The sequence below is a fragment of the Callithrix jacchus genome, chromosome 5 (assembly GCF_049354715.1).
Source record: "Callithrix jacchus isolate 240 chromosome 5, calJac240_pri, whole genome shotgun sequence".
In the NCBI taxonomy this organism is placed as follows: Eukaryota; Metazoa; Chordata; class Mammalia; order Primates; family Cebidae; genus Callithrix; species Callithrix jacchus.
The window spans coordinates 36633919-36660981 of NC_133506.1; the positions used below are offsets into that span (position 1 = coordinate 36633919).

The 27063-nt window shown below is 40.0% G+C and overlaps 1 protein-coding gene across 14 annotated transcripts in view; it reads right to left on the reverse strand.

The window, feature by feature from the left end:
• Nucleotides 1-27063, reverse strand: part of ZHX3 (zinc fingers and homeoboxes 3) — a 150521-nt gene that overhangs the window by 113806 nt on the left and 9652 nt on the right. The window lies entirely within an intron of this gene.

Sequence of the window (27063 nt, forward strand, 5' to 3'; positions counted from 1 at the left end):
TTATATATTCCCCACCACAACCCCTGCTCCACAATACACACAAAAATATACTTCACTAATTTGATACACAAAAAATGACATCTTACAACTTTAAATGCATTTTTTTAAACTAATTGAATGAGTAGTCTTTCATCTGGTTAAACCACCTAGCATTCCTCTTCTGTAAATAGTCAGCTAAATTCCTCAAATGTCTGATACTTTTCAAAAGTAACCAAAAACTATTTGAGGACTTCTTGTTCATCATAAATAATGATGAACTTAGAGGTACTTCTCTCCTCTTAAAATGACTAATATAAAAGACTACTTATTAAAATAATATATGTGATTAAAAATACAAAAATAAGTTCACAGCAGCACAGGATAAACAGGAAAGATACCATCAGAATAGCATGAGGACTTCTGGACCAAAGGAGGGGAAGATGTCGTCGAGACTGATTGAATGACAGCAGTACTAAGATATAAAGGAAACTTCCATTTGAACCAAGCAAAAGAAGGAAACTAAAAATGTGAACATAACCATAGAACCCTGGGGGGAAACAAACTCAAATTCAGAGATAGGGGAAGCTGGATGTAGAAGTAGAAGTGAGCCCAGAACTGTCAGGAGGATAATTAGAGGCCTATCAAACAGCTGCATCCTCCAGTGTTCTCAGAAAGGCAAAGCTGTGAGAACAGCTCTGAATAATAAGGTGGAGGATCAGCTGTGGGGGAACCACCCACATAGGTGCTGGGACTACAGAATGAAGAAACAGCACCACAAATGACAATGCACACACCCATTCAGAAGGCAGCTGACTGAATCCCTGGAGGCATATCCCTGGTACTTAGCAGGACCAGGGCTCCTGTACTCTCAATTTACTTCTGGAAGAATAATAATTCCCACTTGTGCTGTGAGAACCCACTACAGTTACCACTCTGATCACACAACCAGAGTTCTCAATCCTGGATGCACATCAGAATCACCTGCTAAGTTTTTAGAAATACCAGTTGCCTGGGCCCCACCACAACCCAATTGAATCAGTATTTATAGAGGGAATAGGGGTCCAGGCATTCGTATTTAAATGCTATCCAGATAACTTAAAGTGCCCTTAGGTAGTAACAAATAAAAATAACAAAGGAAGCGTAAAATAATTGTAGCATTCTCTGAAAGATCCATGAAGATACCATTTCAAAGATCTATGGAGATCTAAGGGAGAGGAACAATACTAAAAAGTTATTAGTGGGGAATAAAAGAACAAGACTACAATTTTTTTTTTTTAGACGGAGTTTCACTCTTGTTACCCAGGCTGGAGTGCAACGGCGCAATCTCGGCTCACCGCAACCTCCGCCTCCTGGGTTCAGGCAATTCTGCCTCAGCCTCCTGAGTAGCTGGGATTACAGGCACGCGCCACCATGCCCAGCTAATTTTTTGTATTTTTAGTGGAGACGGGGTTTCACCATGTTGACCAGGATGGTCTCGATCTCTCGTGATCCACCCGCCTTGGCCTCCCAAAGTGCTGGGATTACAGGCTTGAGCCACCGCGCCCGACCTTTTTTTTTTTTTTTTTTTTTTTTTTTTAAGTAGAGACGGGGTTTCAGCATGTTGGTCAGGCTGGTCTCAAAATCCTGACCTTAAGTGATCCACCCATCTAAGCTTCCCAAAGTGCTGGGATTAAAGGCGTGAGCCACTGTGCCTGGCCAAAAAAAAATTTTTAATCCTTCAACAGAGGTCTGAATAGCAAAAGGAGCATATCCAATGACAGAAGTAGATCAAACTGATGAATTCTCCCAAACCGAGAAACAGGAAATATGAGAGGGGAAAGGAGGATAAATCTAGATGATCCAATATGTATCTAACTTTTTTTGTAAAGGAGAGGACAGAGGAAAGGAAATTACCAAAATAATAGGACCAAACAGCCCTGAGTTAAAGAGAGATCTGAGCATTAGGTTGAAAGGGTCTGCCAAGTTTATATGGTATATAAAAATATTGAAAAAACTACCTAAATATAACTTGGTGAAATTTTAAAATTACAAAATTAAATTGAAATCTAGGAATATGCTACAGTTAGGAAGCATGCTAATTGTAACAAAAGGAAAACTGGATTTGCACCAGACTTCTCGTCTGTAATTTCAGATGCTAAAACACAAATGAAGCATTTTCTACAAAGTTTAAAAGGAAAAATAATTTTAGGCATAGACTCTCATACCTCCCTAAAACTGTTACTTAAGTATGAAGGCAAAATAAAGTTATTTGGGGATATGCAACTGCTCCAAGAAGTTCACCACTGTGTACTTTGGGGGTAAGGAGGAAAAGACTCAAAGGTGTACTGTAGCAAATTAAATTTGAATCCAAGAAATACAAGATGACTTGGGATAAAGGAAGCAGTGCCGAACAAAGAAATAGGTTTAGTTAAAGCTCCACTCCACAATTATTGATAAAACAGATGTTAGGTGAAATGCAATTGCTAATAAGAATTACTGAAACAAAAAAGATATAATGCAGAAAATTAATCAGAAACTTTGAAAAACAGCTGGGAGTAGGAAAGAGTAGCAGACAAAATCTTTTCTTATTTGTGGAAGAGGCACAGATGCCTTAAATTTTGATGCTTACAGAGAAAATTAGGTTCAAATAAAAGGATGACTTCCTCCAGGAACTGGAAGGATGGTGCTGAATGGAGGTTATAGCTCAACATGCAATTAATTAGTCCACAGCTATGTCACATATCACATTGCAAACAGAGATGGGTGTTTAAACATTTTATCCTAAGTGCAATGGAAAGCCATTTAAAAGTTTTAAGCAGAGGAGTAGTATAATTGACTTCTGTTTCCAAAAAGATCACTTTGGCTGAAATGTAGAATGGATGGGATTGAGTAGCAGCTGAAAGAGAAGGCAGAAGGCTACTGCAGAAGTCCTGAGCTATGGTGACAGTGGCCCACATTAGGGTGCTGGCAGTGAAGATGGGTTCCCTGTGTGTTACAGGTAGAATCAGTAGGCCTTCTGGTGGATTAGCCATGATGAAGAAGACCAGAAAATAAACACATCAGCAAACTGTCAAAAAAATATTAAGTACCCTTTCAGTGCTTGAGCTCTAGACTAATTTCATTTAAATTCCAGATCCTGTGCATGTGTATGTGCTGCGATTGCCAAAGGCAATCACATAACTTCTCATCTTCTCTACCAAGTAATAATCTTCAAGCACATATTTTTATGCATATTTAACACTGTAGAAGTAATGTCTCAGAGGTCCATTAGACACAACTCATCTTTCAATGCCTCTAATGAAGTCCACCTTTAAATGATGGCCAAATATCAAGTCTAAAACCCAGGTCCATTGCATGAAGTAAAACTGGGCAAATAAGGAATCTAATAAAATATACAACATCTCATAACTATTTATTATTAACATTTCCTAAAGATAATTATTTTGATCGGCTAGCGACTTATACATGTAATAACACTAAAAATTCACTGCTTAACCAAAGGCTTTCAAAACTCTTTTTTTATTTTTTATTTTTGTTGGAGACAGAGTCTTGCTCTGTCGCCCAGGCTAAAGTACAGTGGCGCGATCCTGGCTCACTGCAACCTCCGTCGCCTGGATTCAAGCTATTCTTAAGCCTCAGCCTCCCAAGTAGCTGGGATTACAGGCATGCCCCGCCATGTCCAGCTAATTTTTGTATTTTTAGTAGAGATGGGGTTTTTGCCATGTTGCCCAGGATAGTCTTGAACTCCTGAGCTCAGGTGATCTACCCACCTTGGCTTCCCAAAGTACTAGGATTAAAGGTGTGAGCCACCATGCTCATATCTTTGAGGTAACTCTTTAGACATCACATCAGGGTGCATGTGTGTGTGCAGTCACATTTCTATACCCTGGAAATGAGAACCCTCTCCTCCACATCTGTCCAGCTGTGGTAGAGCTTCCCAGAGACCATAATGCAGGGCTTCAGCTCTCCAGTAACTATGCAGTTGAATGACTTCCTATAAAAAACAAAATCAGGCATCACTAAGAGCAAAAGCAAGTACATCTCCTGGGGAGGCAGTCACTGATCATTAATATAACTTTTCTCTATGGTCATTATGTGAGTCAAAGACAAACATAAGAATCACATTCTCCAGTTTCCAACTTAGACTGTTGGAAAAGTGAAAAGAATCACTTTTCTCTATAGTCTCTATGTGAGTCAAAGACAAACATAAGAATCACATTCTCGTTTCCACCTTAGACTGTTCAGAATCTAGCTCCTCTTAGAAACAGTACATGGATAATTACTTTTAAAAGGTCTTGAATGGAGAGAAGATGAAGAGAGAAGTAAAAGAGAAAACCTTTTTACTCTTTATATTTATCTTTTGGATGATACAATTATTAATATATATGCACTGTGCATTACTTATGTAATTTTAAAAAGAAAAAAAGGAACATCAAATAAAAATCTCTTCTTCTCAAACCTTTGTAACAGAAATTAGTTATAAGAAAATTGCACTTGCTTCATAATGTTTTAATTACTGAATAAGGAATGCCTATTACCTAATACTTAAGAAGGAATACAGCTGTTCATCAAATAAATAAATTTATAAACATTTGGGTATTTACAGGGTGCCAAGCAGCATGATATCCTAGACTCTCTCCTCTCCTCTGGCCACTCACTTTCCTTGCTGATCTCTTCTCCAATTGCTTCAAGTCCCATCTTACATGTCAACTATCCCCAAAGTCTGTTTTCTGTCACCACAGAGCAAGCTGCCCACTAGATATCTGCTCTTGGATGGCCCACTACTCCCCAAGTTCAACATGTCCCAAACCAGAATCATCATCTCCCTTAGATCTGACCCATCCCCTATGTTGCCCAACTCAGTGTATACCCAAGTGCCTCACCTTCCACCAGTATGCAACAATTGCCAATTCTCCACCTCCTAAATCTTCAATCTGTTTGTTGTTTCCTACAGTTATATATTTTCTCAAAGGACTAGTCCTTCTTATCAAGACCTCAGCCTTGAAGCTCTCTGCAATCCATTTTCCTCATGGTTCTAGGTTTAATCTTTCTCACTAAAAATCTGATTGATTTCTCTCATCCTGAAAAGTTTTTTGGAGCCCTTCATAAAACCCTCAGCATCAAATCTAGGGATGTTATGATCTGTATCTAAGCCTTTATCACCCATCTCTCCAGCCCCATCCTCCACCATGCTAACCACCACTCTCTCCTGAGCTCCATCCCACCCCCTATACTGCATGCTCTCACTAGCTATGCTTGATTACCTTAGGGTCCTAGATTCAAGCATTCACTTGCCTCATGGTTTTTCCCCTATTTGGTACACTTTTCTTCCTCCATGTACTTCCTCTCCCATCCCTTGACTTGGTACACTATTACTGGTCCTTTAGGTTTCACCTTAAACACTTCTTTCTTTAATAAGCTTTTCCTAACTACCCTTGCTTCTCCCCACTCCAAATCCTGGGTTGATTATCTTTCTGCTTGCCATTCTGTTTTACCCCTCTCATGGAACCTAACATGTTGAATTGTAACTTCTTTTTATTCCTCTATATCTTCAGTAGACTGTAAATTACTTGAGGTGAAGGAGTCTATCTGCCACTCTTCTCTATGGAAGGCATTTACATCAATAAATATCAGTATATGAATGCCAGCTTACAGAATAAGCATCACTGGAAAAACATTTACTTTCTGAAGCCATTTCAATAGAACACAGACCTATTTTTAAGACTAAATGCCCACATTCCAGAGGAAATAATACTAATGTTGGTGTTAGGAAGCCTGTCTTCAAGACGTTGTTGTTATCACCTTGTAGCCTTGGACAAGTCAGTTAACCTGTTGGAGTGTTTGTTTCTCCATTTATAAAATGAGGGAGCTGAACTAGTTCATTAAGTTCTCTTTCATTTATAAAATTCTATAATAGTAAACACAGTAAGGCATCATTGTCAAATTATTTTCAAGAGAAGCCCAATTTAATTTAGTGTTATCAATAAACTGCTACCATTTATCAAAATAATCAAAACTGGGTAGAAGAAACTAAACTCTATCAGCTAGAAGCATGAGTTCTAGATCAAACTTTCCCAAGTTCTTGTTTTAGTCATGCTGTTCACTAGCTGATGTTATCTTGGCTGTGCTACTTAATAACTAGTGTTATCATCACAGTTACTCAACTTTCATAGCACCAGTTTCTTCATTTGTAAAAGAGAAATAGCAATAGTGCCTTTCACACAGTACTACTGAGGATTAAATGAGATGATACATATAAAATGTTTAACATAGTATGCCTAGCTCAGAGTGAATGATCAATAAATACTATTATCATTCTAAACTATCAGCAAAAAGTTCTTATATTGACAAGGATGAGAGAAATTATAATAGCATCAGAGTAGTCACTGTTGAGAATGCACTTTCTTGCATACTTGTAAAATCTCTTTTCAATTACAAATATAAAAAATTATAAAGACAAATAGAAAACAAGCTTACTCATTCCCATTACCCAAAATTAGCCACTTATTGAAAACATTAAAAAAACTTTCAGAAAGATGGCTATTGTCAAGTTTATGGATTGTATCATCATTGCCTGACTCCTACTCCTTCCTTCTGGGTTCATTTTTTGTACCTCCTAAGGGGTTCTTTAGCAATGGTCAGTGGATGATAAACTTCAGTCTTTGAAAAAAGCCATTTCACTCACACTCTTGAATGATAGTTAGCTTGAAATCTAGTTATAGTTTAACTTGATATCACACTCTTGAATGATAGTTTATTCTCAGCTGACAGTTTTTTTTCTCAAAGCACTTTGTTCCATTGTCTTTCAGCCCTGATTGCTGCTGTTGAAGAGTCTTCTATAAGTCATAGTGATTATATTCAAGATTCCTTGTAATTCTTATATGAGAACTCTTGGAATGTTGCTACTCTTTCCTTCTCTTTATTCTTTTCCTATCTCTACTCAAAACCCTCCAATGGCTTTTTTCAGAGTAGGGCTAAAAGCCCTGCATGATCTATCTTCTCCACTCCCATTACTCTATAACCTCATCTCTTCTCTTCTCCTCTTGATTACTCCACGTGGTGACATAGTTTTGCTCTGTCACCATCCAAATCTCATCTTGAATTGTAATCCCCACATGTCAAAAGGAGGGACCTGGTGGGAGGTGACTGAATATGTGGGTGGTTTCTCCATGCTGTTCTCATGATAGTGAGAGGGAGTTCTCAGAAGATCTGATTATTTAAAAGTGGCAGTTTCCCCTGAGCGCTCTCTCCTGCAGCTTTGTGTAGATGGTGCCTGCTTCCCCTTCCACGATGACTAAGTTTCCTGAGGCCTTCTCAGCCATGCAGAACTGTGAATTAATAAACTGCTTTTGTTTATAAATTACTCATTCTCAGGTAGTATCTTTATAGCAGTATAAGAATGGAAACAAGCTCCTGACTTGAGGCCTTTCACTTACTATTCATTCTGCTTTGAGTGAATAACAGGAATCAATCATTTATCCCAGGAATCTACACTTGCTCCCTTTATCTTCCTCAGAACTCTGCCTAAATATTACTATTTAGAGAGGCCTCCCCTGACTATACCATCCAAAGTAGCAGTCAGACTCCCATTCTATCATTCTCTATTCCCTTATTCTGCTCTATTTTTCTTTACAGCATGTATTACTACTTGACACATTATATTTATTTATAATATGTCTTACCTTCTGTGTTAGGCAGGCTCTAAGATGGCCCCTAATGATCTCTGCCTCCTGGTATTCATGCTTTTAATGGGGACCAGACTTACTGACTCACTTCTAACAAATACAGCAGATTTGATGAAATGTCACTTCCAAGATTAGGTCATATAAAGACCATGACTTCCATCCTAGGTTCTCTTACTTCCTCTTGGATCATGCCCCAAGGGGAAGCCAATACCAAGTCATGAGGCATCCCAGTAGATCGGTACTTATGGTGAGAGACTGAGACCTAGCAATAACCATATGAGTAAACTTGGTAGTGGATCCATCCCTGTCCTGAATCAATCCTTTAGAACAGACTGCAACTCCAACCTACAGCTTGACTGCAATCTCATGAGAGACTGTGAGCCAGAGGCACCCATTAAGCCCTGGTCAGATTCCCAAGCCATTCCTGTTACCTAATAAGTATTTATTGTTTTAAGATGCTAACTACTTTGAGTCATTTATTATGTAGCAATAATTAATATACTTTCATGTGTAAAATATAAAATATCATGGGATGTATTAAGAGATACACCACTCTATATCCACTGCGATGATATAACCAGCCATTTAAAATTATTTGGAGTAAAGCAAGGGCCTCCTTTATTTTATTTATTTTTGAGACAGGGTCTCACCCTATTGCCCAGGCTGGAGTGCAGTGGCACGATCTCAGATCACTGCAATCTCCACCTCCAGGGCTCAAGTGATCCTGCCCACTTTAGCCTTCCAGGACTATAGGCACATGCCACCACACCTGGCTAATTTTTGTATTTTTTGTACAGATGGGGTTTTGCCACATTGCCCAGGCTAATCTCAAACTCTTGGCCTTAAGCCATCCACCTTGGCCTCCCACAGTGGTGGGATTACAGGTGTAAGCCACCGTGCCCAGCCTTTGACTGTAGAGCCACTTATTCATGAATTTGAAATCTCTATGAGAGTAGTGACTTTTTGCTGAATACTATCATCCCTTTTGTCTACAAAAGTGACAGGCACACAATTGTCACTTAATAAATATTAGCTAAGTAAATACATGGTTAAAAATTATATACTATAATGTTTATTACAAATTTAGAAAATGAAAAGATCTTGAGATATTTCCCTGGGCAATGCCAAAATTCACTTGAAAGGCAACACACTGGTGGTGCTTAGGCAGAACTCGGCCTGCAGAAGACAAATATTAGCTAGCCAGAATGGTATTGTGAAAAAAACTGCAATGACAGGTAGGGCCCAAAAGCTTGCCATATGTAATTACCACTCTTGCCTTATAACTAACAAATTCCTACCTTTCTATTATATGCCTATGAGACCTGGTCTATAATCATTCTCCATCACTAGAGGTGTTGGAAAATAGGCTGCAGGCATTTTCATACTATAAGGGTGAGTATTCTAAATTATCTTTAAACTGCCTTTGAATTTCAGGACTCTATAATTTCATTTATTTGTGTGTATTTTAGAATTATTTAATACTTAGATGTTACATTGGATAGACATTTAGAAACTGTTTTAAAGAATCAGCACAATTTTAGATATGCCAATTAATGGAATCTAACAAATATTCTTTCATTTTCTTTTTTTGAAACAGGGTCTCACCCTGTCACTTAGCTGGAATGCAATGGTGCAATCATGGCTTCCGTGGCAACCTCAACCTCCTGGGACCAAGTGATGCTCCCACTATGGCCTCTCAAATAGCTGGAACTACAGGTGTTCATACCATGTCCAGCTAATTTTTTTTTTTTTTTTTGGTAGAGACAGGGTCTCGCTCAGTTGCCCAGGCGGGTCTCAACTCCTGGGCTCAAGCAATCCTCCTGCCTCAGCCTCCAAGATGGCTGGGATTACAGGCATGAGCCACAGCACTCAGCACAAATATTCTTGATTGTATAACCATTTTCAATAATTACCAGGTCTTTGGTAAATGATAAATTTTTCAGGTGTGTTGCCTAACGTAACTATGCCTCCCATTTCAAGTTCATGAATGAGTGGCTCCAAAGTCACAGTCAAACAGAGAGAAAAATAACCGCACTCCTTGTTTTACTCCAAATTTGAATTTAAAGTGCTAGTTACATTATTGCACTCATTACAGCATAGTGTCTCCCTCAGTACATCTCATTTTATTTATAAAGAAGGGATCTGTCTTCCTTTTGGGTAACATGCCAAGGATGTGGTCTTATTGTATCAATAAAAGGTTTGGCTATGTCTACAAAACATTTGAAAATGTGTCCTTTTCCTTTCAGCAGCTTTAACAATGTTATTTAAGACTGTCACTTTTTAAAAAAAATATAATCCAAGGTGCTAATGAAAGCTCTTTGCCCCCTAGATTACAAACGCCACAGAGAAATGATCCTGTCTGACTTTGTTCATGGCCATATTCCAAATGCTTAGCAGAAGCCTGACAAATAGTACGTGGTCAATAAAAGATTGCTGAATACATGGATATAACTAATTTGAATTACATAAGTATTCACTTCTATTCTAACTGTAGTTTCAACAAAAAGAAACCTAGAGACTAACAACTAATAGTAACTCCAAACATTGGGGCAACATTAAAATAAGAGGCTTTCAAGATAACCAATTTGAAAGGAAAGCATTCATGTTTGACAACGTTCCATTATGGTTGTTAGAAAATCTGCTTAGTCTGTAGTCACAACAATGAATTTTATTAAAAGTCACTAAAACTCCACAGTCCTCCTTTGAAAAGGCTATAAGTCTAAAGAGAAGTAAAGGACTGTAAAGTCTAAAGAGAAGCAAGAGTTTGTGTTATTGAATGCTGATTATGTGCCAGGTACTATGCTTGGCACCTCTCACATTTTTTATTTTATCTATCTATCTATCTATCTATCTATCTATCTATTTATTATTTTAGCCAATACAACAGAATAGATTTTATTTTTTTTAGAGACAGGGTCTCACTGTGTCACTCACGCTGGAATACAGTGGCTATTCATAGGCACAAACCCACTACTGATCTGCATGGGAGTTTTGAACTGCTTCATTTCTGACCTGAACAGATTCACTCCTCCTTAGGGATTCTGCAGGTTCCCTGCTCCTGGGAGGTCACCATACTGATGCCAAACTCAGTGTGGCCACCCAATTGGCATGGTACGCTACAGCCTGAACTCCTGGGCTAATGTGATCCTCCCACCTCAGCCTCCTGAGTAGCTGGGACAACAGGCACATGCTACTGCACCTCGTAACTTATTTCATTTAATGCTCATGAACACTGTATGAAGCAGAATCTGTGTTACCTCTGTGACTGATGAGAAAACAGATGCAGAGAAGTGATGGGACCTGCCTTAGGTCATACAGCTACTAGTATGCAGTAGGAAGGCAGGTATTTCAATCCAGGCTACTGCTCTTAACCATTTGGCTACACTGGCAGAGCCACTTTCTTCAATCATAAAAACTACAGGGCAGCTTCAAGGTCTAAATGAGCTTGTGGAAAAGTGGCTTCAGGGACTCAACTAATTAATCATCTCCCTGCCTCCTCTCCACTTTCTTCATCTGGGGGCCTCCCATCCTGGCTCTGTAGGCAACTCTCTCTGTTGTAGTTTGGGACAATAAGCAGTGACCCTATAATCTGCTTCCTCCCTGCCTACATGTTTGGGGAGCTTTAGGATATTTTAAACAATTTGTGATATTGTTTGATGAGGGCCACTGAAAAGGAAGTAAATATGTTGCTCAATTACAAAGTAACTGGAGGAGTTAAATACATTGCCTCAGGTCATACAGCTAGCAACTGATGGAGCTGAAATTTGAACTCCAACTTTTTCCCCCATGCAGTGTTCCTTCCACAACTGAAAGAGGAGTTGAAAAAATTCAAGGTCAGTAATCCACATAGAAAGAGACGATCAATGAGCAGAAGTCACAACAAATCTTAAAAATATGTAGAAGTAGATGAGAAATGCTGCCAGAGAAAGGCAAATTCAGAATGATACAAATTTTGCAGAAGTAGGATTATGGCAGCATCTCTAAAAAGGTGGTGTACTACACCACGTCAGTACTGGATTGGAAAGGGTGGCTGAATCAATTTTTTAAATCTCTTTTAACAAAGATGCAATAATTACGATAGAAATGGCTACACTTTTCTTTGTTAATAACTCAGCAAGCACAGAGCACAAGTACCATATGAAAGCTGTGGTTACAGCCGGATACACTGGCTCATGCCTGTAATTCCAGCACTTTGGGAGGCTGGGTGGGGTGGGGTGGATCACCTGTGGTCAGGAGTTCAAGACCAGCCTGACCAACATGGTGAAACCCCAGCTCTATTAAAAATACAAAAATTAGCTGGGCGTGGTGGTGGGCGCCTATAATCCCACCTCCTTGGGAGGCTGAGGCAGGAGAATCACTTGAACCCAAGAGGCTGAGGTTGCAGTGAGCCATGATCATGCCACTGCACTCCAGCCTGGGTGATAAAACGAGACACTATCTCAAAAAAAGAAAGAAAGCGGTGATTACATAAAGGATCAATGGACTATATATATATATATATATATATATATATATATATATATATATTTGGTTTGGAATATATGTGTGTGTATATGTATACACATACATGCATATATGTACATATGTATACACATACATGTATATACATGTGTATATAATATGTATATATGCATACACATACATGTGTATATGTGTATATAATATGTATATATTTATACACATACATGTATATACATGTGTATATATTTATGTGTGTGTACACATGTATGTATGACACGTGTTTGTGTATGTTTATATATGTATATATTCAAAACCTACAAAATTTTTTGTATGGGCCATCAATAAAATTAAAGCATGACTCTAAAAAAAAAGCACTTTTGAGTAATAAGGAAAATTCAAATATAGACTATTAGATGATATTAAAGAAATATTGTTATTTAGGGGTATGTTAATGGCACTCTAATTTTTTTTTAAGATCTAACATTCAAGCCTGGTGAGGTGGCATGCACCTATGATCCCAGCTACTCAGGAGGCTGAGGCTGGAGAACCGCTTGAGCCCAGGAGTTCAAGACCAGCCTGGGGAACACAGCAAGTCTTCATCTTAAAAAAAAAAAAAGAAGGTTCTATAATTCAATTACTATTAAAACATTCAAGTCATTTCATTTTCAGTCTGGACTGAATTTGGGCATTATTGCTTATTTTTTACTGAAAACAGAGTAGCTGAGTTATTATCAGTGTCAAAGCTTTGGGGTTTTTGCTGTTGTCTTTATCCTCTGTTTTATCTTTTTTCTTTCTTTCTTTCTTTCTTTCTTTCTTTCTTTCTTCCTAAGAAAGAAAGAGAAAGAGAAAAGGGGGACAGAGAACAGGAGTCTTTATCCTCTGATTGGGATTTCTGAATTTAATGTCTAGTTACAGGATTCAACTTTTGTGACACATTAGAAAGACACTGTCTCTAATATTTGGGAATAAGTATTATCTGAACATATTAAGCAACAGTGTACAGAACTGTCCCATTGACTAGGTCACAATGAGCTCTACAAAATAAACAAGTACAAATGCTTTGTTGTCTAAACTCCTATACTTTCTAACCAATGCTTAATAGTAATTTTGTTTTGAAATGACCAAAAGAGTCTTGGTCACAGTGTTATTTGCCATGTACAAAGGGTAAGAGAAAAGCACCTCTCCCTTAAGCTAAAAGATTAAAAGCTTGGAGAAAAGGACAATCAGGTGATCATGAACTCTCTACTGTGTTTCTACAGAACTCACTTGCTCATCTACGATTCAACAGCTGCCATTTGCATGAGTACCTTTCAGTTTAGGAATGTAATTTCAACAATGCATCCATTTTATCCAAATTCCAATAAAGTTAAAAAAAATTGGATGCTCCATAACATTTCTTATAAAAGAATTTTATCAGTAACACTGTACTTTCTAGCCAATACTTAAAATCTGTTGACTCTCTTTTCTATAACTTTCTGGTATTCACATACCAGAAAGTATCTTAGATTAGTAACTCAAACAGTATACCCAAGCACTTTATCAGGTGTCCAGATGACAAGAAACTTGAAAAGATACTAAGTATGTTGGGTAACAGCTTGTCAAGCTAGAATAAAAGGTCCAATTGAACACACACAGAGAAGTGTGTAACTGTTTGGAAGCTGTTGTGCTGTTGTTTTCTTCATTTACCTCGTGAGGTGGGAGATGAACATTGGATTATGGTGTCAAATACCAGTATCAGATAGCATCTGCTGGGGGCTCCGATGGGTACAGCACAGCTACCCAAATACCAAAGGATTTGCTTTCATGAACAACTTTCCCCCAAAACTGTGCCTTGCTACTCAAAAGATGATCAGGGAGACCCAACAACATCAGCACAACCTCAGAGGAAATTTGTTAGAAAGGCACCAGCTCTGCCTCATCCAGACCTACTGAATCAGACTATGCCTTTTAACCAAATTCCCATGTAATCTGTATGCATGTCACAGTTTGAAAAGCATGAGTTTAGAGAATTATTGTCAGTTTGGAGGGAGGTTTCCACAATACTCTTTCTTTGGCTCCTCCTGTTCCTCATTTATACTGACGAGTCACATAAGAATACCGAAGAATCCTCATCAAATCCCAAGTAAAACTAGAAAGAAACAATTGAACAAGCACCTCTTGGAAGAGTCCAAGCCTGACAGCAGATCACAGAAAAGAATATAAACAACCAGAGATCTGCTAAGGAAAAAAAAAAGCAAGGCACACTTTAATATATTGCTACAAATCAGACCACTTCTAGAGAACTGGCTATAAGTCTGGTCACATATTCTAACAGTAACTGACAGTGAACTGTGGTGAGAGACAGGGAGGGAAAGGGATCTGGAAACCCTATCAAAAGGAATGGCTGAACTGAAGGACCTTAAACCTGAAGAAGAGGTGACAATGTGGGGACATCATGGTCATATTCACACATTTGAAAGATTGTCTCAAGACATTTCATTCTACAAATGTGTTTTTGAGCATCTGCTATATGCCAGGCATTATGCCAGGAACTAAGGATATAGAGAGTGAAAATCAAAACTGATCTCTAATTTTCTAATGTTTCTTGACTAATGGAAGAAACCCGCCTGTTGTTCCAGAAAGCAGAATTCAAGACAATCAAAGGCAAGTGGAAGGACATGGGCACCATACAAGAAAGCCCCTTCTGGTCAGAAGGCTGCAGCTTTAAAAAGAAATGAATAGACCAAAGTGCCCAGGCTCTCCAGGGCTGGAAAAAATGCATTAGGGAAGGATGACCACCTCCCAGGGTGTAGTAGCTAAGAGAACTAACAGGCCAATGCTCATATTCCAGGGTTAGAGGATGCCTGGGGCCAATGACATTAATCTAATATATGATTTGTTTAGAATTATGTTACATTCAATTTTGCTGAGAACAAAATTTTTATTTTATTTTTATTTTTATTATTTTTTTGCCAATCAGTTTGAGCTTATGCGTTTGCTCAGGTTAGCCTTGAACTGATGACCTCGCCTTCGCGAGTGCCATGACCTCTGGCGGGAGCCACTTTGGACCCCAAGAACAAAATTTTTAAAACTTAACCACAATTTAGGATTAACGGCTAAATTTTGTATATAAATGATGGTATGCCTTAAACTTATGAGTAAATGATGTTTAATTTATCTTTTAGTAATAGTTTTTTGTTATTGTTGGTTTTGTTTTTGTTTTCAGATGCAGTCTCACTGTCTCCCCGGCTGGAGTGCAGTCGTGCAACCTTGGCTAACTGCAACCTCTGCCTCTGGGTTCAAGTTATTCTCCTGCCTCAGCCTCCCAAGAAGCTGGGATTACAGGCACCCACCATCACACCCAGCTAATTTTTGTAATTTTAGTACAGATGGAGTTTCGCCATGTTGGCTAGGCTGGTCCAAACTCTTAACCTCAAGTGATCCACCTGCCTCAGCCTTCCAAAGTGCTGGGATTACAGGAGTGAGTCAACATACTTGGCCTTAGTAATAGTAATATTCAACCTAAGACTGAATAAAAATCCACATTATTTATTTTATTGAAACGGAGTCTTGCTCTGTTGTCCAGGCTGGAGTGCAGTGACATAATTTCTGCTCACTGAAATCTCTGCCTCCTGAGTTCAAGTGATCCTCCCACCCCAGCCTCCAAGTAGCTGGGACTATAGGCATGCACCACCATGCCTGGCTAATTTTTGCATTTTTTGGTAGAGACAGGGTTTCACCATGTTGGCCAGACTGATCTCGAACTCCTGACCTCAAGTGATCCACCCACCTCAGCCTCCCAAAGAGCTGGGATTATACATAAGCATGAGCCACTGTGCCCCGCCCACATCAATATTTTAAGTAACAACTCTGTATTGAGGACTTATTTCAAATGTACTCTTCTCTCAGCTAACCCTCAAACTACTATATTTCTAGTTCCTTGATGGAGCTTCAGAGTTGCTCATTCCACTACCAAAATTATCCTAAAGAAATAAAAATTCCATTTCTTCTTCCAGAAAAACAAAAGAGGGAGGGGTGAAGAAACTAGTTACCTGAGATGCAAATAAATAATATTTATAAAGAAAAGTAATACATAAAACACTTCAGTGTTCAACAAAACCACCAATCCTTTTCATAGAATGCAGCAAGTCTTAAAAAATAAAAAATATCCAATAAGTTAGAGAATATTTACGGAAAATTGAGAAATTATCATATATTATTCAGGCTATGTACCAACATGGAAAAATATGACATGAGAACAATACAAACTTGTATAATTCTAGTCATATAAAATTATGCATGGATGTGATCAAAAAATAGGAAAAAAAGAAAATCTAAGAGTTTACTTTCTAGAGTGTTAGAATTCCCTTTTTAAAAAATTTAAAATTTCTATTTCACTGTTGGCTGTACAATAAATGCTTTTACAATAAATTCATAAGGAACCAAAATAACTGTAACTCACTGTAAGAATCTGTATAGTCGCAAGAAATGAAATAGCAAAAGGTGACACACACGGTTTGATCTTCACATTCAGTTGGTTGTCCTTTATAAAAGCTATTTAAGTTCATAACCAACCAAAAGAAAAGATAATGAGATTCATATTATTAAAAGTGCTTAACATTTGTGGAAAGGAAAAAGGACTTTGTACAGCAACCGCCCATGAACTTTGGGTAAAAGCAAAACTAAATTTCTGGAGACTATTTTGCTTTTCACCTTATTTGATCTTGCTTAACATCACTCATGCCAAGTTGAGTTTTTTTCCTCTTCTTTTCCCTTCTCCTCAAGTTCATAAATGTGAAGAAGAAAAAAAACACAGCAGCTCTGTTACAGTCCTCACTGTTCTCCCAGCAAAGCTATGAAATGTGGCTTTCTGGAACAAGCCACAGAGAAAGTAAGATAAGAGAAATATCCAAATACTATCTGTCATCACAGGGATCACCAGAACTGAGTTGACTTAGGGCCAAGGGATCTGGGCTCAAGTTTTCCACATCTTTAACATGGAACTAATACTGCTTGCCTCAAAAGGTGATGTCACAAAAAAGTCCCTAGCACATGGTGATGCTCAAGAAATGCTCATCTCATCCTTTTTTCCCACCTTCTGCTACACACATGCACATGAGCTCTGCCCATTCTATAACTACAGGGGTACTTAAGTCTACTATTTCCCAGACACCCGCTCCAACTTTCTCTACCCTGCTCTCTGCCTTGACAGGCTAATCATTATGAAACACATCAAGAGATCCCTATGACCTTGACCCGTGATTGAGTTTAGCCAATGCTAAGTCCCAGAAAGAGATCGGGAGAAGAAAGGAGAGGCGAGGGAGGGAATAAGGTTGGGGAATTCATTCTACATGCACCGGATGCATCCCTCAACCAAGCCACTGCTCCTCTCAAGGTAGCCTCTTACCACTTGACAATGACAATCTTTTCTGGCTCATAACAACTTTCATCCATTTGTCTCTTTGAAGCTAGGGATACTAACAGCTCCACCATTACTATAACCCTTGGTTCCTGCACTATTCCTTATGGTTTTCTCTACATCCCGCCCATACCTCTTGAAGTAAACTCTCTTGGAATTTTCCTAAGTTGAAAATGCCAACTTTTCCTGTTGGGACTCTGAATAAAGTCCAATCTATAGAATGCGAGAATCATTTATATCTTGAATCAACAGGGAGAATGGCAGTTCTGGGGTTTATTTCAGATTGAGATGCACATGCAGGCAGGATCTGATAATTCTAAAATATTCCCAAGTATTGATGATTCAGAACTCCCAAGGCTAGCCTATGCTCCCCCAATAGACCTGAAGTAGTCCCACACCTGAGCCATTCTCCTTAGACCCCAGAGGAATAACATCAGTTTCTAAACCCTTGGAGCCCTGTGAATTGAGCAAGAAGTCCTAGGCCTCCTTGTGGCTTAAATCTTCAGTACAGCCTCAGTCAGTGAGTCCCAGTCTTATCTCAAACTAATAAAGGTGTCCAAATTACCAATCTCTCAGGGACTGGGGGAAGGGGAAGCACAGCAGCCTCACAAACATCCCATCCTTCCAATTGTGCCATGGTTTAAGTGTGGAATTAAAAAATAGAGCACAAGAATGGACTCTCCAAAACCAAAGGACTGTGTTTGCCTCTGACAGAGGAAAGAATGTGAAGTAATCTCCCCAATACCTTTCTCTCCCTTCCAATTCCCAGAGCAAGTGAGGAAATGGGGGCCTAGTTACCCAGGGTAAGTATGTAAGGCAGAGCCAGGACTAAATACAGGCAACTGACTGCCAGTCCAACTTTAATGACAACAGTCATATTTTCTCCCATTTGTTCTGTGCTGGCCAGTTGCCCAAAGGGGAGTTAAAGGAAATGACCTTCAATTGAGTCCTAGCCCACCATAATGAGTCAGACTTTTACTGGTTTAAGATGAACTTACAAGGTCTAGAGTGGCCCTAGACATTCAAAGACTGAAGAACTCACAGAGGTTTCATCTCTTTCTACTGAGTCTAAAGATATAGAGCTAAGGACAACCTTAGCTATCAGTACCCACCACATGCAGGGGGCGCTTCCAGATGCCCTGGTGAGTTAAAAAGAATCCCCTGAATCTTTGTTTTAATTTATATTTTAAGTAAGAAGACCAGAGAAGTAAATCTGAAGTATAAGAGAAAGGGAGCTGTACACAGAGCATTACCCAGCAGAAAGGCATTAAAGCAGCAGCATAATGGCACATTAGGAGCTTGTTGCCCCTGGTGACATGTGAAACATGGAGCATGCCCCAGACTTCCAAACCTCCATTTCTCCATCATTAAAATGAGGTCAATAACACTATCTACTATTAATGATGCTGTTAGTATTAGCACAGGGTTAATGATACATATAGCAGTCCTTATATAGCACAGTGAGGGCTCAATACATGCTTGCCTTTATAATCAGACCCAACTGAATTTGATTAAGTCTCCTCTAGCTGGAAATCAAATTATAAGGCCTCTGGCATTCTACCTGCACCCTAGGGCTTAAACACGTTTGTTTACTTTTAGAGGAAGTATATTACAATATTAACAAACTCAACAAAACATAACGGTAAAACTATGCTAGTAAGACCACTGAGATAGAAATACTTCATTAAATAGATGTTTTAGAACCTGCATTCAGAGGGGAGTGGGTGTCTACCAGGAGGAAGTTCAGTAAGGGACTGATCCACTAGAAAAGCTAACAAAACCTCAGGATGATTCATTAGGATCACAATATGCAGAATAAGGAGGGAGTTTACATCTGAAGAAACCAGGGATCTAGAATCTGAAGAGAAGGACTTGGAAGATGAAAGGAAAAAAGCTTCTTTAAGTACTTGAAGGGCTGTATATGATATATGGTGGGAAAAATTCACTAAGGAAGTCCAGTGGGTCAAGAGTCCCAGGACAATATTGTGGCTTCCTGTGAGGAAGACTGTTCTTATGCTGAGAGGTGTCCCCTACATAAGAAGGGGAGTTGGCATCTCACCAGTGGGCATACTGGAAAACCCTGTGGTCACTTCCTACCTGAAAGTCTGCAATCCTAATGTCTTATTTGGACACCAGAAATAAACATAATTGGGAATCAATAGAGTACAGCTCCTATATGCCAGCATTTCTCACTCTGATTAACAACAAATCCTTGAGAGAATACTATAAAGGCTCAAATTTTGTCTGCTATTATATTTACTTGGGCAGTCGCATTCCATTTGAGAGGCATTCTAGTTAAAGGTAAATAACAACTCCATAATTTTTTTTCTTAAAAAATATCAAAAAAGGAACAAGTATAATCTGTTACATGATTTTGAGTAATTATGCTAAGGGCTTCATTTAATCAAAGGCATCATTGCTTTTTTTGCTCTGCTAGGCTCAGAAAATTAAACATTGAAAAAAATCAAGAAATATTCTAAAAACCACAGCCACTGGGAAGAAAGTGATTCAACATTATATTTTCTTTGTTCCACCTGCCAAAAATGATACAGTGAATTGAATTTGGAACTGAGAGAAAGAAAGAAAAAAATTCAAGAGTAGAAAAAGCCATATGAAAGACAAGCATGAGACTGGGCGCGATGGCTCAAGCCTATAATCCCAGAACTTTGGGAGGCTCAGGTGAGTGGATTACTTGAGGTCAGGAGTTCAAGACCAGCCCAGCAAACACAACAAAACCCTGTCTCTACTAAAAATACAAAAATTAGCTGGGCATGGTGACAAGCACCCAGTGACTTGGGAGGCTGAGGCAGGAGAATCACTTGAACCCGGAAGGCTGCAGCAAGCTGAGATTGCACCACTGCACTCCAGCCTGGGCGACAGAGCAAGACTCCGTCTCAAAAAAGGAAAAAAAAAAAGAAAAAGACAAGCATGAGATTTTAGAGTGACATCAACCACCCAAAGCCTTCCTGAAACTCCCAATGTGTGATTTGTATACCTAAGCATAGACTGCAGTCTCCACCAGTATTTTCTTTTTCTTTCACCACAATGAGTTGGGTAGCAGGAGGGAAGAATATAAAGGCAGAAGCTCATCTTTCATTCAGTCTATTTGCTGCCTTAGAAGGCTATCACAATTCAGCATAAGAGAACGTTAGTGTTCATCACCATGGAGGCAATTGTAATGTCAAACCCAGAATTGTGGAATCACAAAATACAAGACACATGTAACAGGCTTTGGGGTGGGAGTGAGGGAGCAGAGATCCAAATTACTAGGCAAGAAATGCAAGTCTTTAGAAGCCCTTTTGAAGCAATTCAGATTCTTAGTCATTTTTTTCTTTCAGAAAATTGAGACAATTACTGATTATTTCTAGTTAAATTAATCTCTTCTGTTCATAGAATATATTATACCAGAATTCCAGCCTTCAGAGCCAGTGAGAAATGATGCCCTATTAAAGGATATACAATCAGGTGTAGATACCTTTATTATAAAGCGTGGCTTTCACCTGAACTGTAGAAAGCAATCTTTGTCCTAGATCACGCAGTATTTCATTGTAACTCTATCCCTCAAGCACTATTAGACTGGGGAGACAAATAAGTAAACAGGGTGCTAAGTGCTATCATAGAGATAATCTACTTTATGCTCCAGGAGAAATGGAAAAGGAGGAGAAGTGGCGCCTAACCAACCCGAGGGGTCAGAGGCGGCTTTCGGAGGAGGGGCACCTGAGGTGAAGGTGGAAAGGCAAGTAGATGTTGGCCTAATGAAGTGGGGTAGGGTTTATTCTATACAGACGGGTACAGGGGAAGCCAAAAGGACCAACTGGAAACCCAGGAGCCTGGGGAATGCTAACATTTCAGGGATGGTCTGAGGACTGGAAAACCAGAAAGAGGCCATAGAATGAAGGGTCAGAAAGACAGAAGAGCTAAGGAGGAAGGCCTCTCAAGGCAGAAGTGACTCACAGTGTGAAGGAATGCAAGACAAGTCAGACGAGGGCTAAAGGCCTAGACTTAGGTAACCACAAAGTGCCTCGGGTGCCCTTTGCCTGAGATGTTTCAAGGAAGTGGCAGTGACAGAGGCCAGAGTACAGAGGATTGACTGTAGGAGTTGAGGAAGCAGAGACCATGGATAAGGCTATTCGCAGGAAGCCTGACTAAAAACAGGGAGTGAGCTAACAGGAAATACAGGATCAAATGTATTTTCCAGCCTGAACCTCTTCTCTGAGCTCCAGACTTTCATTTCCTCCTAATTCCTCCTTTTCCCTCACCCACTACACTCAATTTATACTCTGGCCTCCCCTCTACCCATTCTCCACACAACAGTCTGGGTGGTCTTTTTAAACTATATATCAAGCCATCATACACCATACTCAAAATATACAATGGCTTCTCATCGACCTTACAGTAGACCTTGATATGCCCTGTAAGTTCTTGAGTGATATGGGCCCTGCTTTGCTTGCCAATATCTTCTCACGCACCTCTCCTCCTGTTAGTCTTGTACCAACCTGGTCCCCTTTCAGTCCTTGAACTCATTAAGCACACCCCTGCATTAGAATATTTGCCCTTCCTCCTTCACCAGGAACCAGTCCTAGGCCCCTAGGCTCTTCCCAAGCTCTGTCCATCAAGGCAGGAGCCTCTTCATTCCCTCCTGGCGTTGCACAGGTCCTGCCTCACTCTTCTCAGAGCCCCCTCCACCATTTTGTGCAAATAAACACCCACACACCCCAAATTCACCTCCCATCCAGTAGATGCAGGCAAAGGGTGAGTCACCTATAAAGGAATAGGCCACGACATGTGCTCTTCCACCCTGTGCCCAAGGGTTTACTTCAAACCAACTTCTTCAAAGCCAAGGTTTTCCAGCCCTCCCAGTGGGATGTTTCCTGGTCTCACAACTAGGGGCTTTTCTTTTCAAAAGACCCAGGCCCTAGCTCATTTCTCTGCTGCCTATTAGTTGTGTGGCCTTTATCAAGGCACCACTACATTCATTTTCTTATCTTAGGAAGGTAAACAGTGTCTGCCTCCCTAGCTTTTAAGAAGCTCACCACAAACGTGTGTGAACACCCAGTTCTCAGCTCCCTCTTCCCTGACACAGGGGCCTCTCTCTCACCTTTGCATCACTTGCCTTCTTTACCATGAACAAGTCCTAGGCCCCTTGACCCTTCCCAAGCTCTGCCCATACAGGCAAGAGCTTCTCCATTCCCTCCTGGGGTTGCACAGGTCCTGCCTCACTCCTCTTGAGCCACGTCAACCATTTTGTGCAAATAAGCACCCACACACCCCAAATTCACCTCCCATCCAGTAGATAGATGCCTCTTCTCAACCACCTCTCCTTTGGCGTGAGTCACTAGCTCCCATCATAAGCCTAGTATACAAACACCTCCCAATCATGCCCTCTCACTCTCTTATCCAACACCGCTGGCTGGCCACTGACACCCAGCGCAACCTTGGAAACCATGATTTGAAGATGACAGAGCACCATTAGGCTGGGCCCCCTCAATCCCCACAGATGACTGGATTTTAAATAAGCACAGATATGTCTACTGTTTTAAGCCACTGAGGTTTCAGCAGGGTTTATCTATTACAGTAGCTGGTATTTCTCTATACAGTACAGGCTGAATTAAATGGCAGCTGGAGAGAAGGTGGAGGACTCTAATGGTATGGAAGGAACCCTGAGGCTAGGATTAGGGATGGCCTGATGACCATCTCCACTTAAATAATACTCACCCTCTTCAAAGCACTTTAAAATATGTTTTCTCATTTGACACGCCTTCATCAATACTTACTATTGTTATTAACAGTTTATAAATGAAAAAATGAACTTAGAGAATTAAGGTATGTCCAAGGTCACATTGCTGATAAGTGGAGGAGCCAAACTGGACACAGGACCCCTGACTCTCAGTCTAACAGCATCTTCCCTACAGCATCTAATCTCTCAAAGCCACATTCTAGTGCCACATCAGAGACACTCAACTAAAGTACAAGGGTGCTAGAATGAAACAAAAAATATAGGTAGTCTGGCAGAACTGATAAAAGGCAGATTGTGGAGGTCTTTGTAAATATCAGACTGTGGAGTATAACTTTCATTCAATACACAATGAGGAGCAAAAATCAACTCCCACGTCCAAGCTCCACACAGTAATTTTATACCTTCTCTTTCTTCAAAGACCCTACTGCATCATCTACCCTTGGCTATCAGTGGATGCCAAGGCTCCACTTCACACAAAAAGACAGAAGCTTTTACAAGGGCAAAAATTGCAGCCCCCTGCCTTCTATAGACTTCTCTGTATCCCCAAATAGCCTTTCCTCTTTCCACACAGTCAAATGAAAGAGGCACCCCTCCTCTGGCAATGCTACTGGCCATTTCCTGTGCTTGTCCCTCCATCCACAGAAGAGACCCTGTTCAACACTTATCCTTTCTCTTCCTGAATTGATTTTTTTTTCCTCTCACCTGGCTCTTCCTTTCTTCAGCCTCTGAACATGCTAGAGTCCCTCTCATCCTAAAATCACCTCTTCCTTGGGAAGCCTATAGCCCCTTCTTATCCTCACACTTCCTAGCTGAGCTCCTTTAAGCAGCAGCAGCAGCAGCAGCAAACACCCATCTCTACTTCATTACCATGGATTCTCTACTCCACCCCCACCCACAGTAACATGGTGGTGGGATGCTGAAACATTCACCTCCAGTGATACCTCTTAGGAGCTAAATCCAATGTACAATTTCCAACATTTCTCTCTACCTTTTTATGGCACTTAACACTGCAGTACTTCCACCTTCTTGAAATCATCCCCTGCCTTAGTTTCCATGACCCATTCTCTCTTGATCTTCCCCCTCTCTGTCTACTCCTACTTGGTTTCCAGTACAGTCTCCTCCCCTCCGCCTCCCCACCAAATGTTGGTATTTCCTGGGGTTCCACCTTTATACTTCCTCTTACCTTACATACTCTACTTTCTCTGTGTGAAATCATCCACAAACAGCTTCAACTGACAGCTATACCCTGGTGACTTCCACACTTATATATCTCCACAGTCCAGACCACTCATGTGAGTTCTCTGCAACCCAGCTACATGTGCCTGCCAGTATTTCCACCTGGATTCCATGGGCAGCTCAAACCCAACATGGCTACAACCACAGCAAGCACCTTGTTTACTACGCTTGTTCCTCTTCTTACTGCATCCACAACGAGAGCATTTATTGAGTATTGTATCAGTAAGGGCTCTACAGAGAAAATAACCAATACAAAACACAACAATATGTGTGTGTGTGTGTGTGTGTGTGTGTGTGTGTGTGTGAATGGATATATGTACGAATATACAGACATACACACACTATGATTTATTTTAAGGAACTGGCTCATGCAATTGTAGGGCTGACAAGTCTTAAATCTTTTGGGCAGACCAGCAGACTAGAAATTGAGGCAAGAATTGCTATTGCAGTCTTAAACTTCCCTACTTGAACAAGCACCCAGGAGACCGGGTCTGGCCTCTCACCTCTATATCCCCAGCATCTTGCACAGGCTTGACAAACAGCAGACACTCAACAAGCGTTGGCTAATGGCCAACTGGGCATAAAGCAAGATGTTATTAAATGAGAATGGGACAACAGGATGAATCATCATGGGGAAGAATCAAGACTTGACCAAGGACTAGGTTACAAATCAAGACATAGCCCTTCTGGGGCATTCATTTGCCAGGATTACCTCATCACTATACCATGACTGAACACGGACCATTACACAGATAGAAGCACATCCATTCAATACTATATTTGAATGTCTGAACAACCCTGTGAAGTTGGCATGGCAAAGAAAAGATCACATTTTATGAGTAAAATTGAAGTTCAAAGATTAAGGGTCATTTCTAGGCTGCTACAAAAAATACCTACAACAAAAGGTCTTAGTCTTCAGTGATATGCAAATTAAGAGGGGCCATTAAAACAAAAGAAAGTTGGCGGGAGCAGTGTTTCATGCCTATAATCCCAACACTTTGAGAGGCCAATGTGGGCAGATTGCTTAAACTCAGGAGTTCAAGCCCAGCCCAGCCCTGCCTGGACAACACAGCAAAACCCCGCCTCTACAAAAAATACAAAAATTAGCCAGACATGGTGGCACACAACCTGTGGTCTCAGCTCCTCAGGATGCTGAGGTGGAAGGACTGCTTCAGCCCAGGTGGTAGAATCTGCAGTGAGCTAGGATCACATCACCGCACTCCAGTCTGGGCAACAGAGTGAAGCCCTGTCTCAAAATCCAACCAACAACAATAAAAAAGAGTCAAAACCAAAAAGTAACAGTGCAGTTCAAAACTCCTTATCAACCTAAACCTGCAAAAAGTAAAGATATATTCTACTATTTACAAAGAATACTTTTTTATTATAATTATTGTTCTGATGAATTTTTGTACTATAATATCACGGTATGCATTGTATTATTAGAATTATACATCCATTGTTGTAAGAATAAATTTCTGGTTATATAGTAAATATCCAGAAGTACTGTTTTCTGAAATAAAGCTAATATATATTAAATCTATGACTTTTTAGAGATAACTAGCCCTCGGTACCACCTAAGTAGCTAGTTTCCTTGTTCATTAATATAAATTAGAATTAGTGAAATGTTAATCTTCGGTCCAAGCATTGTATTTGGGAATGTGATGGCATTCTCTGAAGCCACAGAGAAGTGGAAACGCTCCATTAGTCATTCTCCTTAAAGAAGACAGAGCTGATTAGCCACAATTATATTTGCATATATAGTAACTTGACCTTTGCAAAGCTCTTTTGTATATAGTCTCATCTAGTCTTATAAGAATATTAAAGGCCAGGGCAAATCCTTTTTATTTCGCTTGACAGAAAATAGGGTCAAATGCTTAAGGACATGTAATTAATAAAAGGCAAAAGAGGGACCAGACACCAGGCCGTTCTGCCCCTAGGCCTATAGTCATTCCTAAAGCTCTCATGGCTTCCTGGCCATAGGTCCACCAGACTGTGAGTGCCGTGGAAGACCATGTCTGATTTGTTCTCCATTGGTGTCCAGCATAGTATCTCACACATAGCAAGCACACAGTAAGTATGTTATTTGGTGAATTACTGAAATCATTTTCTTAAGTGGCTTTAGTTACCTGTACAGTAAAATGGGGCACACAGCATTGCCAAATATCCTGGCTTTTCAAATGCTATTGGCATTAACAGGAATAAACAAAAAGAAAATGCTGTCTTGTCTAAACTATATATGTTGATTCCCAAGGGTATCAGAATTCTGGCCCAGGGCCATTTCAGCACAAAAGGTAGCAAGTAGCATGTTTTTCAGCTTCCTGGAAAATTAAGAGTTGAATGGAGGTGTCAGGTGAAAGAGCCTTAACATAAGAAAGGAAAAACTGAATGCAAGATTTCAGACATAACAATGACCACCTGCAAGGCTGGCACAATGGTGCAGCAATAGCTAACCTACCATGGCAAGAAATGGGCTTGTCAAAGGAGTGAGGACTCATGCAGAGGTACACACACCAGAGAGAGAGAATCCACTCTGTGGCAAGAAGACATAGCTTTGAGGTAGGCCAAGCACAGGAACCAAGTGTGCAGAG